This window comes from Arachis ipaensis, chromosome B01, assembly GCF_000816755.2.
Source record: "Arachis ipaensis cultivar K30076 chromosome B01, Araip1.1, whole genome shotgun sequence".
NCBI lineage: Eukaryota > Viridiplantae > Streptophyta > Magnoliopsida > Fabales > Fabaceae > Arachis > Arachis ipaensis.
The window spans coordinates 111,198,910-111,218,427 of NC_029785.2; the positions used below are offsets into that span (position 1 = coordinate 111,198,910).

Sequence of the window (19,518 nt, forward strand, 5' to 3'; positions counted from 1 at the left end):
GGGGAACGAGGAACCTTCCCATCGCAACTATTGTGAGGACAACTTATGAGAGGATGCAACAACTATTAGTGCACAAAGATTATGAAGCGCATGCTCAGTTGCAATCTGGATAGGTATTCTCACAGTAACTACTAGTAGCTATAAAGAAGAACATAGAGACTCTGCCGAAGTTGCCACGGGCCCTCCACCAATTATACTATCAAGGTGTACACCAGGCCACTACACATCATCGCCTCGGGTTGTCTTGAACAAAAACTCATCCACATTGACCGGGTCCTGATGAGCGGATATTTTATATGCTTTTTGGCATCATTTTCATATAGTTTTTAGTGTGTTTTGTTTAGTTTTTATTAAGTTTTTATAGGTTTTAGTATTAAATTCACATTTTTGGATTCTACTTTGATTTTGAGTGTTTTTATACAATTTCAGATATTTTCTGGCTAAAATTGAGGAGCTTGAGCACAAATTTGATTCAGAGACAGAGAAAGCACTGCAGATGCTGTCCGGATTTGACCTCCTTGCACTTGGAAGAGCTTTTCTGGAGTTACAAAAGTCTAAATGGAGCGTTCTTAACGTCTATGGAAAGCTGACTTCCAGAGCTTTCCATAAATATATAATAGTCTATACTTTGCTTCAGATTAGAAGGCCCAGAATTGGCGTCCAACGCCAGCCTCCTGCCCCTTTCCAGGCATCCAGCGCCCAAAGAGCAGAGACCAGCATCCAAACGCCCAGAGAGGACCCCCTAACCAGCGTTCAATACCTTAGGAGCCTTATAGCACATAGATCTCACCAAAGCTCAGCCCAAACACTCACCAAGTGGGCCCTAGAAGTGGATTTTGGCACTAGAAAGACTATTTTACCCTTACTAGTCATTTATTTAGTATTTAAGGGATTAGATTTATGTTATTCGAACCTTTTTACCACCATTCAGCATATTTTCGTTTTTTACATTGTATTTCTTTTTAGTATGAGTTTCTAAACCTCCTAGGTTGAGAGGAGGAGTGGTGCAGAATTTATAACCCACAAACTAATCGACAAGTGCACCGGGTCGTACCAAGTAGTACCTCAAGTGAATGATGGCGATCCCACGAAGATTGATAGATTAAGCAACAACGGTTAAGTGATTTACTTAGTTAGACAAACAAAAAGGAGTATTGAGAGTTCAATTGCATCAAACAGTAATTCAGAAGATCAGAAAGCAAATAGTAAACGGGTTGTGAAATATATATGGAGAAACAGTTAAAGCTTCAGAGTTATCTAATTTTCGGATTGACTTTTCTTACTAACTATTTTAATCATGCAAGATTCCATTCATGGCAAACTATATGTGACTAAACCCTAATTCCTTAGACCTTTTTAGTCTCCTCTAACCTTCATCAACCGCCAATTCCTTGGTCACTTAATTCCAATTAGAGGGTGAAGTTCAATTCTAGTTATAAGCCACAAAAATCTTAATTACCCAAATATAAGAGGATTATATGTCATGTATCCCATTAAGTCCAGATAATCAGACGTTTAGGAGAAATTGTTTTCAAGCTGTTGTTCAAGTAAAGAGCTTTTCCAAGTTATACAAGAACTCAATTAGAATAAGGGTCATACTTCCATTCCACCCAAATTCATAAGATAAAGAATGAAAATAATTCTTGAAATAGAAATCAATACATGAATTAAAAAATAGAAAAATAATAGTATCAATCCATACAATAGACAGAGCTCCTAACCTTAACAGTGGATGTTTAGTTGCTCACAGTTCAGAGAGAAAACAAGGATTTTGAAAAACTGTAAAATTGCGGAATGAGGTCCAAGAGAAGAGAAGAGCCCGAAGGGATGATTCTTTTTCCTTTTATATCTAATCCTAATTAATGTAAAATATATTTTCTAAAACTAAATAATATCTTTTCCTATTTTAAAAATAAAATAAAAGTTTTAATCAAAACCAAAATAAATCTTGTACATAGCTTTGGAGACGTGGGACCACTTGAAATCAGATGAACTGGTGCCATGGCTTGGAGTGGGCAGCGTGTACGTGGAGCCTTTGTCATTGAACTGGCACTGAACTTTAGTAAACTCAAGTTCGGCGTGTAGATGGCAGCGTGTATTCTTCCTTGGGGCTTCTTGGTGGCGCCAAACTTGGAAGGATCCAAGTTTAGCGTGGAGGTAGCCATGTGAAATGGAAAAAAAAAGGTATACTATTATATATCGTTAGAAAGATCTGAAAGTTAGATTTCTACTGCCACTAGAATCACGTCAATTGGATATCTGTAGCTCAAGTTATTCCTATTTGAGTGCAAGGAGGTCGGGGTTGACAGCATCATTCGCTTTCTTCCTTTTCTGCTACAAAACTCCGTCAAATTCATCCGAATGCTACCTGAAATAAACAAAAATTGCAAACAACTCAAAATAGCATTCATAGTGGCTAAAGGTAATTAAATCTTTATTAAACTCAATAATTTGAGTGCAAATTCACTAGGAAAAGATAGAGAAGATGCTCACGCATCAAGGAGCCCTGCTGAGTCCTATGAATTAATAAAATTATTACTGTTTCTCTTTGATCTATGTTTGATTTATTTCTAAGATGGATATTCATTCTTCAACATGGTAAATAGGATGATCAATGACAATCAACTCTGTTCATCATACTAAGACGAACGTGCCTGACAAATACCTGCGTCTACTTGGGTTCATGTGAATACGTGGGTGGAAAGCGTGAACCAATAGCTATGTTTATACATCTCTCAAATGGCTAATCCACGACTTCGTTGGAGACTTCTCGAGATACCAGTTCAGCCAATTTCTGAGGAGATTAGGGTCTCTGTAGTATAGGCTAGAAAATCCAAAGAAGCAGCATTCTCTGATCCAGAAGATTCGACCTTGTCTGTGGCGTTTTGAGTAGGATTGCCAAGAGAATAAACTGCTAGAGCTTCACCCTCCATTAGATTGGATGACCACATGCAATAGTGTTCGATATGGAGCAGAGGAGATTAATGACCATGGGCAATGGCGTTGATCACATACAGTCTGCCATTGAAGAGATCATTCACAAGCAAAGAAGACAGTAATACCAGAGTTAACTCAGAAAGACAAAGCAACTCCAATCCTTTACCTTACTCCTATTACTGATTTTAATCCTAATACAACTCCATATCCAACAACTTTCTGATTCGCCTGACTAAGACCCGCAAGATAACCATAGCTTGCTTCAAACCACAATCCTTGTGGGATCGACCCTGACTCGCTCAGGTATTACTTGGACGACCCAGTGCACTTGCTGGTACAGTTGTACGAAAGTGGGGGGAAAAACTACTAAAAGTACCCATGAAGTTTACGAACGCTGACAAAAGTACCCATAAACTAAGGAAATTAATGTTGTATCCATGAAAGATGGGTTCCGTATGACAAAAGTATCCAAATCCTAATTTTTTGTTGATTTTTTAATAAAATTCCTAAACTACCCCACTCTAACCCCATTCTACCGTCACTCCCTCTCTTCTCTTCTTCCTCTCTCCTCACTTATCCCTCAAAAACCCTCACAGAGTCACAGAAACTCTCCTCCTACCTCTTCATTGCGGTCCGCCACCCACCTACTCCATTACCGCCAATCTCTTCTCCTCTCACTGCTTCTCCCTCTCACTATTAAGGTGACTACAACACCTTCATCGCACACCTGTGACCCAACCTGAGGAGAATGCTGCCGTGGTGCGCTTGTTGCAGCCAAGGAGAACGTCGTCGTGGCGCGTCTGATCCAGCCAAGGAGAACACCCTCGTCGCACACCTGAGAAGAGAGAGCGGTCGTGGTACTCTTGCATGCAGAAAGCAGGTTCGGTAAAGAGAAATCAGAGAAGAAAGGGAGGTGGCACTGTCGATGGAGGTTCTGCCATTGACGATGTTACAATCGGCCGGCGAAGAAAAAGGTATTTCTTTTTTTTTTAAAACATTTTTATTTTATTTTTCTTCTTTTCAGAAATTGATTTAGTTACTACTAAGATGATACTGTTCTAGTTTATTTTAAATCTGCTTCTATTTTTTATGAAGGCTGAGATTGATTCACAGAAGATCCAGTTGATGGCTACTTCTACTTCTGATTTTTGCTGAAATAAATTTTAAATTAGATGAATGGATTTATTGATTTTTTATGGTTGATGGCTTTTTCTATTTCTAGTTTTGCTAAAGTAAATTGAAATTGGATGAATGGATTTGAAAATTTTTATGTTTTGTGATTAATTTAGTTTGGGTATGGATTATAAACTTATGAGTGAATCGGTTGAGGTCCAATCCTCTACCACCACCACCACTACCATTGATTTCGGTCTGGTTTGTTGTAGGAGTAGTTTTGGACTCCATGAAAAGAGTTGGTGCAAAGAGTTATAAAAGGTTGAAAAAGTGAATTGAGGTTGAATGTAGGGTAGTTTAGGAATTTTATTAAAAAATCAACAAAAAATTAAGATTTGGATACTTTTGTCATACGGAACCCATCTTTCATGGGTACAACGTTAGTTTTCTTATATTATGGGTACTTTTGTCAGCGTTTGTAAACTTCATGGGTACTTTTGGTAGTTTTTCCAAAGTGGGGGGATTCGTGCACCAAGTTTTTGGCGCCGTTGCCGGGGATTGTTGAGTTTGGACAAACTGACAGATTGTCTTGCTCCCTAGATCAGGTAATTTATTTTATTTTATTTTATTTTATTTGAGTCTTTTATTTTTATTTTCTTCTTCTTCAATTTTTGAAAAAAATCAAAAATCTTTTCAAAAATATTTTTTCTTTTCTTTGTTTACTCTTTTTTCTTAGTTTGACTCTTTTTGTTTTTGTTCTTGGTAATTTTTGAAAATCTTGAGTCCTTTTTCTAAAAATCTTTCAAAATTAGTGTCTTTTGTTTCAGTCTTTGTTTCTGTTCTTATTGCAATTTTCGATTTTTTGGAATCTTCCTTTCAAAAATTCTTCAAAAATAGTTTTTCTTTGATCAAATCTTATGTCAAATCTTTAAGTTTGGTGTTTTTTTTTGTTATTTTTCTTTTAATTTTTGAAAATCACTTTTTAGTTTTCTAAAAATTTTAAGTTTGGTGTCCTTTTTATGTTCTTGTGTTCTTTGAGTCTTTGAGTTTTGTTCTTAGTGTTCTTGTTAGTCTTCAAAGTGTTCTTGTGTTTTCTTTGTGTTTTGATCTTAAAATTTTTAAGTTTGGTGTCCGTTTGTGTTTCCCTAAAAAAATTTTCGAAAATAAGGGGCATTAGATATAAAAATTTTAAGTCTTGTGTCTTTTACTTGTTTTTCTCTTTCCTCATTAAATTCAAAAATAAAAAATATGTTTTCTATTTTTATTTAACCATTATTTTCGAAATTTTTGACTAAAAATTCAGATTTTAATTTCAAAATTTTTATCTTATCATATCTTAGTCTTCAAGTTTTCAAAAATAAAATCTTTTCAAAAATTAAAAATCTTATCTTTTTCAAAACTCTTATCTTTTTCTTATCTTTTTCAAAATTCAAAAATTTTTCTTATCTTTTTCAAAATCAAATTTCAAAATCTTATATTTTTAAAATCTTTTTAATTTCCTATCTTATCTTATCTTATCTAATCTCAAATTTTAAAATTCAATCTTTTTCAAATCTTTTTAATTTCTTATCTTATCTTTTCTTATCCTTTTCTAATTTCAAATTTCAATTCCAAACCTTTTCTTATCTTATCTCTTATCTTATTTTAAATTCAAATCTTTTCTTAATTAATTACTTCTCTTCTCTCTCCTCTTTTTCAAAACTTCCTAACTAACTCTTCTATCTTAATTTTTGAAAACTATCTCTTCTTCTCTCTCTTCTATTTTCGAAAATCAATAACTAATTTTTAACTTTTTTTAAATTATTAACTTAATTTTCGAAAATAATAAATAAATAAAATAAAAATAAAAATATTTTAATTCTTATTTATCTTTTCTATTTATACTTCTTCTCCTATTCACTTCTATATTCGAATTCTACCCCCTCTCTCATCTTCCATCTTCACTTTTCTTTCTCTACTTCTTCTTCTTCACATCTAACTAGAAGCTCTTGGTCCAAGTGGCACAAAAAACTTTCTTCCTTTCTTTCTTTTCTTCTTTTCTTGTTTATGACCAGGAACAAGGATAAAGAACCCCTCTTTGATCTTGATCCTGAACCTGAAAGGACTCTGAAGAAAAGCTTACAAAAAGCTAGAGCACAACATTCCAGAAGAAACCTTTCAGAAAATTTTGAACAAGAAATAGGAGACATGGCCAAACCTAAAGATGATGCCAGGAAGGTTCTTGGTGACTTCACCATGCCTACCTCTGACTTTTATGGCAGAAGTATCTCTGTACCTGCCATTGAAGCTAACAATTTTGAGCTTAAACCTCAGTTAGTCTCTCTTTTGCAGTAGAACTACAAGTTCCATGGACTTCTAATGGAAGATCCTTATCAGTTCCAACCAAAAGAGAGCTTAGACTCTTGGGAAAAGCTGGTTAATGCTTTTCTGGCTAAATTTTTTCCTCCTCAAAGGATGAGCAAGATTAGAGTGGAAGTTCAAACCTTCAGACAAAGAGAAGGTGAATCCCTCTATAAAGCTTAGGAAAGATACAAGCAATTGCAGTCGATATCATAAACCAAAAATTACAATGATTTGATCATTTGATTATCAATTCACACTTCAAAAAGATCATATGTATTTCCACCTTTTACTTCCATCTTTAGTTTGTTCACCACATCAGCCATCAAAAAACAACATTTGGATTCAGCAATCAAAGAACTAACCACTTCCTCAATTAATCTTAGCTGCTCATGAAATTCTGGATGCAACACCAAAGAAGAAAAGTTCTCATCAAGCACAAAACCAAGAAACTTCACAACATCGTCGAGTTTGGGAAGCCAATCACAAACAGTCAAACCCAAAGCTGCTGCAGCTTCAAGGTAGGGACCGGCTTGAGGAAACCTCTCGTACTTCTTTAGTGATGAGCGGATAATTTATACCCTTTTGGCATTGTTTTTACATAGTTTTTAGTATGTTTTAGTTACTTTTTATTATATTTTATTAGTTTTTATTCAAAAATCACATTTCTGGACTTTACTATGAGTTTGTGTATTTTTCTATGATTTCAGATATTTTCTGGCTAAAATTGAGGGACCTGAGCAAAAATCTGATTCAGAGGCTGAAAAAGGACTGGAGATGCTGTTGGATTCTGACCTCCCTGCACTCGAAGTGGATTTTCTGGAGCTACAGAAGCCCAATTGGCGCGCTCTCAATTGTGTTGGAAAGTAGACATCCTGGGCCTTCCAGGAATATATAATAGTCCATACTTTGCCCGAGATTTGATGGCCCAAACTGGCATTCAAAGTCAGCCTAAAAAATCTTGGCGTAAAACGCCCAAACTGGCACTAGAATTGGAGTTAAACGCCCAAACTGGCACCAAAGCTGGCGTTTAACTCCAAGAACAGCCTAAGCACAAAAAAGCTTCAATGCTCAGACCAAGCACACACCAAGTGGACCCCGAAAGTGGATTTCTGCACTATCTGCACTTAGTTATTCATTTTCTGTAACCCTAGGTTACTAGTTTAGTATAAAAACTACTTTTAGAGATTTATTTTAGAGTTTTTTATCTTTGGATCACTTTTGATCTTTGATCATAGTATTGTACACGTTTGGAGGCTGGCCTCACGGCCATGCCTAGACCTTTCACTTATGTATTTTCTATGGTGGAGTTTCTACACCCCATAGATTAAGGTGTGGAGCTCTGATGTTCTTCATGAATTAATGAAATTACTATTGTTTTTCCTTCAATTCATGCCTACTTATTTTCCAAGATATACTCTTGTTCTTAATTCAGTTAAGTCAGAATGAAGGGGTGACCCGTGACAATCACCCAATCTTCGTTACTCGCTTAGCTAAGATCGCGTGCCTGACTACCACAACGCGGTCTACATGATGTTCAACGTAGTCATTGGATGACAGCCAGTGTATATTCTCTTGGGTCCCTAATCAATGATTCACGTTGCCTCTCCTGACAACAGAGCAACTGAATCTGAGATTAGAACCTTCGTGGTATAGGCTAGAACCATTGGCAGCATTTCTGGAATCCGGAATGTCTAAACCTTGTCTGTGGTATTCCGAGTAGGATCCGGGAAGGGATGACTATGACAAGCTTCAAACCTGCGAATGTGGGGCACAAGTGACAGTGTGCAAAAGGACAATGGTCCTATTCCGACGCTAGCGGAAACTGACAGATGATTAGCCGTGCGGTGACAGCGCATATGGATTTGTTTTAATCTGAGAGGATCATACAGCTTGCCATGGAAGGAGGTAACGCATGGTTGGAAGAAGGCAATAGGAAAGCAGAGGTTCAGAAGCAACAAAGCATCTTTATACGCTTATCTGAAATTCCCACCAATGAATTACATAAGTAACTTTGTTTTATTTTATATTTTATTTATATTTTAATTATCAAAATCTCATAACCATTTGAATCTGCCTGACTAAGATTTACAAGGATGACCATAGCTTGCTTCAAGCCGACAATCTCCGTGGGATCGACCCTTACTCGCGTAAGGTTTATTACTTGGATGACCCAGTGCACTTGCTGGTTAGTTGTGCGAAGTTGTGAAAAAGAGTTGAGATTATGATCGTGCGTACCAAGTTGTTGGCGCCGTTGAGATCACAATTTCGTGCACCAAGTTTTTGGTGCCGTTTCCGGGGATTGTTCGAGTTTGGACAACTGACGGTTCATCTTGTTGCTCAGATTAGGTAATTTTATTTTATGTTTAAGATTTTTTATTTTTATTTTCAAAAAATTAAAAAAAATAAATAGTTTTCGAAAAATTTATATTTTGTTCTTCAGAATTTTTAAGAATGAATTCTAGAGTTTCAGATGATATGTGAAGCCTGGCTGGCTGTTAAGCCATGTCTAATCTTTTGGACTGAGGCTTCCACTTATCATTGCAAGAGCCTTTGGATTCCCATCTAATTGGCTGTTGTATGTCTGATTTGTATACTGAAGCTTGGCTGGCCATTGGCCATGTCTAATCTTTTAGACCGAAGCTTTAGACTAACATTGCATGATTCCTGGAATTCCTATTAAAAATTTTGAATTTATTTATTTTCTTTTTCCAAAATAATTTTTGAAAAATCCAAAAAATTAATAAAATCATAAAAACCAAAAATATTTTGTGTTTCTTGTTTGAGTTTTGTGTCAAATTTTAAGTTTGGTGTCAATTGCATATTTTGATTTTTTTCTTTAAATTTTCAAAAATCCATGCATTGAGTTTTGTTCTTCATGATCTTCAAGATGTTCTTGATGAATTTCTTTGTTTGATCTTTAAATTTTCTTGTTTTGTGTCTTTTCTTATTTTTCATATACATTCTTGAATTATTAGTGTCTATAGAATAAAAATTTTTAAGTTTGGTGTCTTGCATGTTTTTCTTTTCTTAAAAATTTTCAAAAATGTGTTCTTGGTGTTCATCATGATCTTCAAAGTGTTCTTGGTGTTCATCTTGATATTCAAAGTGTTCTTGCATGCATTCTCTATTTTGATCTTAAATTTTCATGTTTTGTGTCATTTTTGTGTTTTTCTCTCTCCTCATTAAAAATTCAAAAACAAAAAAAATATCTTTCCGTTATTCTTCTCATAAATTTTGAAAATTTGAATTGATTTAGTCATAAAGTTTTAAAATTTAGTTGTTTCTTGTTAATCAAGTCAAAGTTTCAAATTAAAAATTCAATCTTTTTCAAATCCTTTTCAAAAATCAAATCTTTTCAATTTTCTTCTTAATAATTTCGAAATTTCTAAAATTGATTTTCAAAATATTTTTCTTATTTTATCTCATATTTTCGAATTCTTTGCTAGCATTTAATATTTTGATTTAAAAATTTCAAGTTGTTACTTGCCTATTAAGAAAAGATCAATCTTTAAATTCTAGAATCATATCTTTTAGTTTCTTGTTAGTCAAGTAATCAACTTTAATTTCAAAAATTAAATCTTTTTAATTTCCTTTTCAAATCTTTTTCAAAATGATTTTCAATCATATATTTTTCAAAATCAATTTCAAAATCTTTTTCTAACTTCTTATCTTCTTAAAATTGATTTTCAAATCTTTTTTAATTAACTACTTGACTTTTTGTTTGATTTTAAAACTTTACTATTTCAATCATATCTTTTTCAAAACCACCTAACTACTTTTCTCTCTCCAATTTTCAAAAATCACTAACCACTTTTTCAAAAATCTTTTTTATTAATTAATTTATTTAGTTCTCAAATTTTATTTTATTTCTTCTCTTAAATTTCGAATACTAACCAATAATTAAAATAAAAACAAAAATATTTTCCTTTTATTTTAATTTAAATTCGAATTCTCTCTCTCTCATCTATTTCTATTTATTTATTTATTTATTTACTAACACTTCTCTTCTTCTTATAATTCGAACCCTCTCTCCCTCTCTGTATTTGAATTTTTCTCTTCTCATTCTTCTACTCTTCTCTTCTTCTACTCACATAAAGAAATCTCTATACTGTGACATAGAGGATTCCTATTCTTTTCTGTTCTCTTCTTTTTCATATGAGTAGGAGCAAGGATAAGAACATTCTTGTTGAAGCTGATCCAGAACCTGAAAGGACTCTAAAGAGGAAGCTAAAGCACAACACTCTGGAGAGGACCTGACAGAATTTTTCGAAAAAGAAGAAGAGATGGCCAAACCCAATAACAATGGTGGAGATGCAAGGAAGATGCTTGGTGACTTTATTGCACCCTCTTCTGACTTCTGTGGAAGGAGCATCTCAATTCCTGCAATTGGAGCAAACAACTTTGAGCTTAAACCTCAATTAGTTTCTCTGATGCAGCAAAATTGCAAGTTTCATGGACTTTCATTGGAAGATCCTCATCAGTTTTTAGCTGAATTCTTGAAAATCTGTGACACTATTAAGACCAATGGGGTTAATCCTGAGGTCTACAGACTTATGCTTTTCCCTTTTGATGTAATAGACAGAGCTAGGACATGGTTGGACTCACAACCTAAAGATAGCCTGAACTCTTGGGAAAAGTTGGTCAATGCTTTCTTAGCCAAATTCTTTCCACCTCAAAAATTGAGCAAGCTGAGAGTGGAAGTCCAAACCTTCAGATAGAAGGAAGGTGAATCCCTCTATAAAGCTTGGGAAAGATACAAGCAAATGATCAGAAGGTGTCCTTCTGACATGTTTTCAGAATAGAGCATCATATATATATTCTATGATGGTTTGTCTGAATTGTCCAAGATGTCATTGGACCACTCTGCTGGAGGATCTCTTCATCTGAAGAAGACGCCTACAGAAGCCAAGGAACTCATTGAAATGGTTGCAAATAACCAGTTCATGTACTCTTCTGAAAGGAATCCTGTGAATAATGGGACAACTCAGAAGAAAGGAGTTCTTGAGATTGATACCCTGAATGCCATATTGGCTCAGAATAAAATATTGACTCAGCAAGTCAATATGATTTCTCAGAGTCTGTCTGGAATGCAAGCTGCAATAGGCAGTACTAAGGAAGCTTCCTCTGAAGAAGAAGCCTATGACCCTGAGAACCCTAGAATGGAAGAGGTGAATTACATGGGAGAATCCTATGGAAACACCTATAATCCTTCATGGAGGAATCATCCAAATTTCTCCTGGAAGGATCAACAGAAGCCTAATCAAGGCTTCAATAATAATAATGGTGGGAGAGCACGGTTTGGTAATAGCAAACCTTTTCCATCATCTTCTCAGCAACAGACAAAGAATTTTAAGCAGAGCCACTCTGACTTAGCAACTGTAGTCTTTGATCTATCTAAGACCACTCTCAGTTTCATGACTGAAGCAAGGTCCTATATTAGAAATTTGGAGGCACAAGTGGGTCAGCTGAGTAAAAGAGTTACTGAAATCCCTCCTAGTACTCTCCCAAGCAATACAAAAGAGAATCCAAAAAGAGAGTGTGGTGCACGAAATCGTGATTGTTCTTACCCAGCAACGGCGCCAAAAACTTGGTGCACGTTCAGAATCTCAATTCTATTTCACAACTTCGCACAACTAACCAGCAAGTGCACTGTGTCATCCAAGTAATAAACCTTACGTGAGTAAGGGTCGAGCCCACGGAGATTGTCGGCTTGAAGCAAGCTATGGTCATCTTGTAAATCTCAGTCAGGCGGATTCAAATGGTTATGGAGATTTGATAATTAAAATATAAATAAAATATAAAATAAGATAGAGATACTTATGTAATTCATTGGTGAGAATTTTAGATAAGCGTATGGAGATGCTTTGCTCCTTCTGAATTTCTGCTTTCCTACTGCTTTCATTCAATCATTCATATTCCTTTCCATGGCAAGCTATATGTTGGGCATCACCGTTGTCAATGGCTACTTCCCGTCCTCTCAGTGAAAATGGACCAAATACGCTGTCACCGCACGACTAATCATCTGTCGGTTCTCGATCATGTTGGAATAGGATCCATTGATCCTTTTGCGTCTGTCACTACGCCCAACACTCGCGAGTTTGAAGCTCGTCACAGTCATCCCTTCCCAGATCCTACTCGGAATACCACAGAGAAGGTTTAGACTTTCCGGATCTCAGGAATGACCACCAATAATTCTAGCTTATACCACGAAGACTCCGATCTTTCGGAATGGAGCCTAAGAGATACACGCTCGATCTACGGTAGAACGGAAGTGGTTGTCAGGCACGCGTTCATAGGTTAAGAATAGTTATGAGTGTCACGGATCATCATATTCATCATGGTTGAAGTACAAGCGAATATCTTAGAATAGGAATAAGCTTGAATTGAATAAGAAAACAATAGTACTTTGCATTAATTCATGAGGAACAGCAGAGCTCCACACCTTAATCTATGGTGTGTAGAAACTCTACCGTTGAAAATACATAAGTGATGAAGGTCCAGGCATGGCCGAATGGCCAGCCCCCTAAACGTGATCTCTGAACATAAAATATCCAAAAGATTAACCAAAGATATAAAATAAATCACTAAAAGTAGTGTTTATGCTAAACTAGTAGCTAGGGTTACATAAGATAAGTAAATGATGTAGAAATCCACTTCCGGGCCCACTTGGTGTGTGCTTGGGCTGAGCATTGAGCTTTCATGTGTAGAGACTCTTTTTGGAGTTAAACGCCAGGTTGTAGCCTGTTTCTGGCGTTTAACTCTGATTTGCAGCCTGTTTCTAGCGTTTAACTCCAAAATAGGGCAGGAAGTTGGCGTTTGAATGCCAGTTTGCGTTGCCAAAACTTGGGCAAAGTATGAACTATTATATATTGCTGGAAGGCCCTGGATGTCTACTTTCCAACGCAATTGAGAGTGCGCCAATTGGGTTTCTACAGCTCCAGAAAATCCATTTCGAGTGAAGGGAGGTCAGAATCCAACAGCATCTGCAGTCCTTCTTCAGCCTCTGAATCAGATTTTTGCTCAAGTCCCTCAATTTCAGCCAGAAATTACCTGAAATCACAGAAAAACACACAAACTCATAGTAAAGTCCAGAAATACAATTTTTATTTAAAAACAAATAAAGATATACTAAAAAGTAACTAAAACATACTAAAAACTATGTAAAAACAATGCCAAAAAGCGTATAAATTATCCGCTCATCACAACACCAAACTTAAATTTTTGCTTGTCCCCAAGCAACTGAAAATCAAATAGGATAAAAAGAAGAGAATATACTATAAATTCCAAAATATGAATGAAACTTAGCTCCAATTAGATGAGCGGGACTAGTAGCTTTTTGCCTCTGAACAGTTTTGGCATCTCACTTTATCCTTTGAAGTTCAGAATGATTGGCATCTATAGGAACTCAGAATTTTAGATAGTGTTATTGATTCTCCTAGTTCAGTATGTTGATTCTTGAACACAGCTACTTTATGAGTCTTGGCCGTGGCCCTAAGCACTTTGTTTTCCAGTATTACCACCGGATACATAAATGCCATAGACACATAACTGGGTGAACCTTTTCAGATTGTGACTCAGCTTTGCTAGAGTCCCCAATTAGAGGTGTCCAGGGTTCTTAAGCACCCTCTTTTTTTGCTTTGGATCACGACTTTAACCGCTCAGTCTCAAGTTTTAACTTGACACCTTCACGCCACAAGCACATGGTTAAGGACAGCTTGGTTTAGCCGCTTAGGCCAGGATTTTGTTCCTTTAGACCCTCCTATCCATTAATGCTCAAAGCCTTGGATCCTTTTTATTTTACCCTTGCCTTTTGGTTTTAAGGGCTACTAGCTTTTTGCTCTTGCCTTTTGGTTTAAAAAGCTCTTGGCTTTTTCTGCTTGCTTTTTCTTTTTCTTTCTTTTTTTTTGCATATATTTTTTTTTCTGCAAGCTTTTTATTCACTGCTTTTTCTTGTTTCAAGAATCAATTTTTATAATTTTTCAGATTATCAATAACATTTCTCCTTTTTCATCATTCTTTCAAGAGCCAACAATTTTAACATTCATAAACAACAAATTCAAAAGACATATGCACTGTTCAAGCATTCATTCAGAAAGCAGAAAGTATTGTCACCACGTCAAAATAATTAAACTAATTTCAAGGATGAATTCGAAATCATGTACTTCTTGTTCTTTTGTAATTAAAAACATTTTTCATTTAAGAAAGGTGATGGATTTATAGGACATTCATAGCTCTAAGGCATAGACACTAGACACTAATGATCATGTAGTAAGACATAAACATAATTAAAAATGAAGCATAGAGAACGAAAACAGAAAAATTAAATAGACAAGCGGATTAAGAAACGGGTCCACCTTAGTGAGGGTGGCATCTTCTTCCTCTTGAAGAACCAATGGTGTTCTTGAGCTCCTGTATGTCTCTTCCTTGCCTTTGTTGCTCCTCTCTCATAGCTCTTTGATCTTCTCTAATCTCATGGAGAATGATGGAGTGCTCTTGGTGCTCCACCCTTAGTTGTCCCATGTTGGAACTCAATTCTCCTAGGAAGGTGTTAATTTGCTCCCAATAGTTCTGTGGGAGAAAGTGCATCCCTTGAGGCATCTCAGGGATTTCATGATGAGGGATTTCCTCATGCTCTTGTTGAGGTCCATGAGTGGGCTCTCTTGTTTGTTCCATCCTCTTTTTAGTGATGGGCTTGTCCTCTTTAATGAGGATGTCTCCCTCTATGTCAATTCCAGCCGAATTGCAGAGGTGACAAATGAGGTAAGGGAAGGCTAACCTTGCCAAAGTGGAGGACTTGTCAGCCACCTTGTAGAGTTCTTGAGGTATAATCTCATGAACTTTCACTTCCTCCTCAATCATGATACTATGGATCATGATGGCCCGGTCTATAGTAACTTCAGACCGGTTGCTAGTGGGAATGATTGAGCATTGGATGAACTCTAACCATCCCCTAGCCACTAGCTTGAGGTCATGCCTTCTTAGTTGAACCAGCTTGCCTCTTGAGTCAATTTTTCATTAAGCTCCTTCCTCACATATGTCTATGAGGACTTGGTCTAACCTTTGATCAAAGTTGACCCTTTTAGTGTAGGGGCGTGCGTTTTCTTGCATCATTGGCAAGTTGAACGCCAACCTTACATTTTCCGGACTGAAATCTAAGTATTTCCCCCGAACCATTGTAAGCCAATTCTTTGGATTCGGGTTCATACTTTGATCATGGTTCTTAGTGATCCATGCGTTTGCATAGAACTCTTGAGCCATTAAGATTCCGACTTGTTGAATAGGATTGGAGAGAACTTCCCATCCTCTTCTTCTAATCTCATGTCGGATCTCCGGATACTCACTCCTTTTGAGCTTGAAAGGGACCTCAAGGATCACCTTCTTCTTGGCCACAACTTCATAGAAGTGGTCTTGATGGACCTTTGAGATGAATCTCTCCATCTCCCATGACTCAGAGGCGGAAGCAATTGCCTTTCCTTTCCTCTTTCTTGAGGTTTCTCTGGCCTTAGGTGCCATTAATGGTTATGGAAAAACAAAAAGCAACGCTTTTACCACACCAAACTTAAAATGTTTGCTCGTCCTCGAGAAAAAGAAGAAAGAAAATAGTAGAAGAAGAAGAAAATGGAGGAGATAGAGGAGAAGAGTGTATTCGGCCAAGAGGGGAAGAAGTGTTTGTGATGTGTGAAAATGAGGTAGTGTTGAGGGGTTTATATAGGGGTGGGGGAAGGGTTAGGGTTCGTGTATTAGGGTTGGGTTTGGGAGGGAAAGGATTTTGAATTTGGAGGTAGGTGGGGTTTTTTTGGGAAGAGTGGATGGATGTGACTGGTGAAGAGTATTTGGGGAAGAGGTATGGAGGTGATTGGTGAAGGGTATTTGGGGAAGAGTGTTATGAAAGGGTGTGAAAAGGAGAGAAGAAGAGGTGGGGTAGGTGGGGATCCTGTGGGGTCCACAGATCCTGAGGGGTCAAGGACTTAGCATCCCTGCTCCTTTTAGGCATGCAAAACGCCCTTAGAGTGCACTTCTGGCGTTAAACGCCAGGTTGCTGCTTGTTTCTGGCGTTTAACGCCAGCTTCTCTCCCATTTCTGGCGTTAAACGCCAAGTAGATGCTCTGTTCTGGCGTTAAACGCCAGTTTGGTGCTTGTTTCTGGCGTTTAATGCCAGCTTGATGCTTCCTTCTAGCGTTAAACGCCAGTCTGCTGCTTCTTACTGGCGTTTAAACGCCAGTAAGCTCTTCTTCCAGGCTGAGCTGTTTTTAATGCTGTTTTTCATTTTGTTTTTTGATTTTTCAGTTGTTTTTGTGACTTCACATGATTATCAACCTAAAGAAAACATAAAATAACAATAGAAAATAAATAGACATAATTAAATAACATTGGGTTACCTCCCAACAAGCGCTTCTTTAATGTCAATAGCTAGACAGTGAGCTCTCATGGAGCGTCACAGATAATCAGAGCAATGTTGTGGCCTCTCAACACCAAACTTAGAGTTTAGTTATGGCCTTCCAACACCAAACTTAGAGTTTGAATGTGGGGATTTTGTTTGACTCTGTATTGAGAGAAGCTTTTCATGCTTCCTCTCCATGGTTACAGAAGGAGAACCTTGAGTCTTAAATACAAGGTAGTCCTCATTTAACTGAAGGATCAACTCTCCTCTGTCAATATCAATCACAGCTTTTGCTGTGGCTAGGAAGGGTCTGTGAAGGATGATGGATTCATCCTCATCCTTCCCAGTGTCTAGGATTATGAAATCAGCAGGGATGTAAAGGCTTTCAACCTTCACAAGCACTTCCTCTACTAGTCCATAAGCCTGTTTCATGGATTTGTTTGCCATCTCTAGTGAGATTCTTGCAGCTTGTACCTCAAAGATTCCCAGTTTCTCCATTACAGAGAGTGGCATGAGGTTTATTCCTGACCCCAGGTCACACAGAGCCTTCTCAAAGGTCATGGTGCCTATGGAACAAGGTATAGAATTTTCTGGGATCCGGTTTCTTCTGAGGTAATGTCTGCCTTATTAATGCATTCAGTTCATTGGTGAACAAGGGGGGTTCATCCTCCCAAGTCTCAATACCAAATAACTTGGCATTCAGCTTCATGATTGTTCCTAGATATTTAGCAACATGCTCTTCAATGGTATCTTCATCATCTTCAGAGGAAGAATATTCATCAGAGCTCATGAATGGCAGAAGGAAATTCAATGGAATCTCTATGGTCTCTGTATGAGCCTCAGATTCCTTTGGTTCCTCAAAGGAAAACTCCTTTCTGTCTAGGGGACGTCCCATGAGGCTTTTCTCACTGGGATTTATGTCCTCCTCACTCTCTCTAGGTTCGGCCATGTTGGTCATGGTTATAGCCTTGCACTCTCTCTTGGGGGTTTCTTCTGTATTGCTTGGGAGAGTACTGGGAGGAGTTTCAGTAATCTTCTTACTCAGTTGACCCACCCGTGCCTCCAAATTTCTAATAAAGGATCTTGTTTCATTCATGAAACTTAGTGTGGTCTTAGATAGATTAGAGACCATGGTTGCCAGGCCAGAATGGCTCTGTTCAGAATTTTCTGTCTATTGCTGAGAAGATGATGGAAAAGGCTTGTTGTTGCTAAACCTATTTCTTCCACCATTATTGTTGAAGCCTTGTTGAGGCTTCTATTAGTCCTTCCATGAGAGATTAGGATGATTTCTCCATGAAGGATTATAGGTGTTTTCATAAGGTTCTCCCATGTAATTCACCTCTGCCATTGCAGGGTTCTCAGGATCATAAGCTTCTTCTTCAGAAGATGCTTCTTTAGTACTGTTGGATGCAGCTTGTAATCCATTAAGACTCTGAGAAATCATATTGACTTGCTGGGTCAATATTTTATTCTGAGCCAATATGACATTCAGAGTATCAATTTCAAGAACTCCCTTTTTCTGAGGCGTCCCATTGTTCATAGGATTCCTCTCAGAGGTGTACATGAACTGGTTATTTGTAACCATTTCAATGAGTTCCTAAGCTTCTGTAGGGGTTTTCACATGAAGAGATCCTCCTGCAGAATAGTCCAATGACATTTTTGACAACTCAGACAGACCATCATAGAATATACATATGATGCTCCATTCTGGAAGCATGTCAGTAGGACATCTTTTGATCAGTTGCTTATATCTTTCCCAAGCTTCATAGAAGGACTTTCCTTCCTTCTGTCTGAAGGTTTGGATTTTTACTCTAAGCTTGCTCATCTTTTGAGGTGGAAAGAATTTGGCTAGAAAAGCACTGACTAGCTTATCCCAAGAGTTCAGGCTTTCCTTTGGTTGTGAATCTAACCATGTTCTAGCTCTGTCTCTTACAGCAAAAGGGAAAAGCATAAGCATGTAGACCTCGGGATCAACTCCATTGGTCTTGACAGTGTCACAAATTTGCAAGAATTTAGCTAAAAACTGATGAGGATCTTCCATTGGAAGTCCATGAAACTTGCAATTCTGCTGCATTAGAGAAACTAATTGAGGCTTAAGCTCAAAGTTGTTTGCTCCAATGGCAGGAATTGAGATGCTTCTTCCATTGAAGTCAGCAGAGGGTGCAATGAAGTCACCAAACATCTTCCTTGCATTGTTGGCATTGTTATTTGGTTCGGCCATGTCTCCTTCTTTTTCGAAAATTTCTGTCAGGTCCTCTCCAGAGTGTTGTGCTTTAGCCTCTCCTAGCTTCCTCTTCAAGGTCCTTTCAGGTTTTGGATCAGCATCAACAAGAATGTTCTTATCCTTGCTCCTGCTCAAATGAAAAAGAAGAGAATAGAAAATAATAGGAATACTCTATGTCCCAGAATAGAGATTCCCTTATGTGAGTAGAGGAATAGAAGAATAGAAGGAGTAGAAGAAAAGAACTCGAACACAGAGAAGAAGAGTGGGTTCGAATTATGAGTAGAAGAGGAATGTTAGTAGATAAATAAATAGAAGGAGATGAGAGAGGGAGAGAGAATTCAAATTTTAAAATTAAAATAAAAGGAAAATATTTTTGTTTTTATTTTAAAAATCAATTAGTATTCGAAAATCAAAAAGAGAAACAAAATAAATTTTAAAAATTAAATAAATTACTTAATTAAAAAGATTTTTGAAAAGTTGGTTAGTGATTTTCGAAAATTAAAGAGAGGAAAGTAGTTAG

General features: G+C 37.0%; 1 pseudogene; it reads right to left on the bottom strand.

Moving 5' to 3' along the window:
* LOC107610741 overlaps positions 6,645-19,518 on the bottom strand; it is a 47,539-nt pseudogene continuing 34,665 nt past the window's right edge.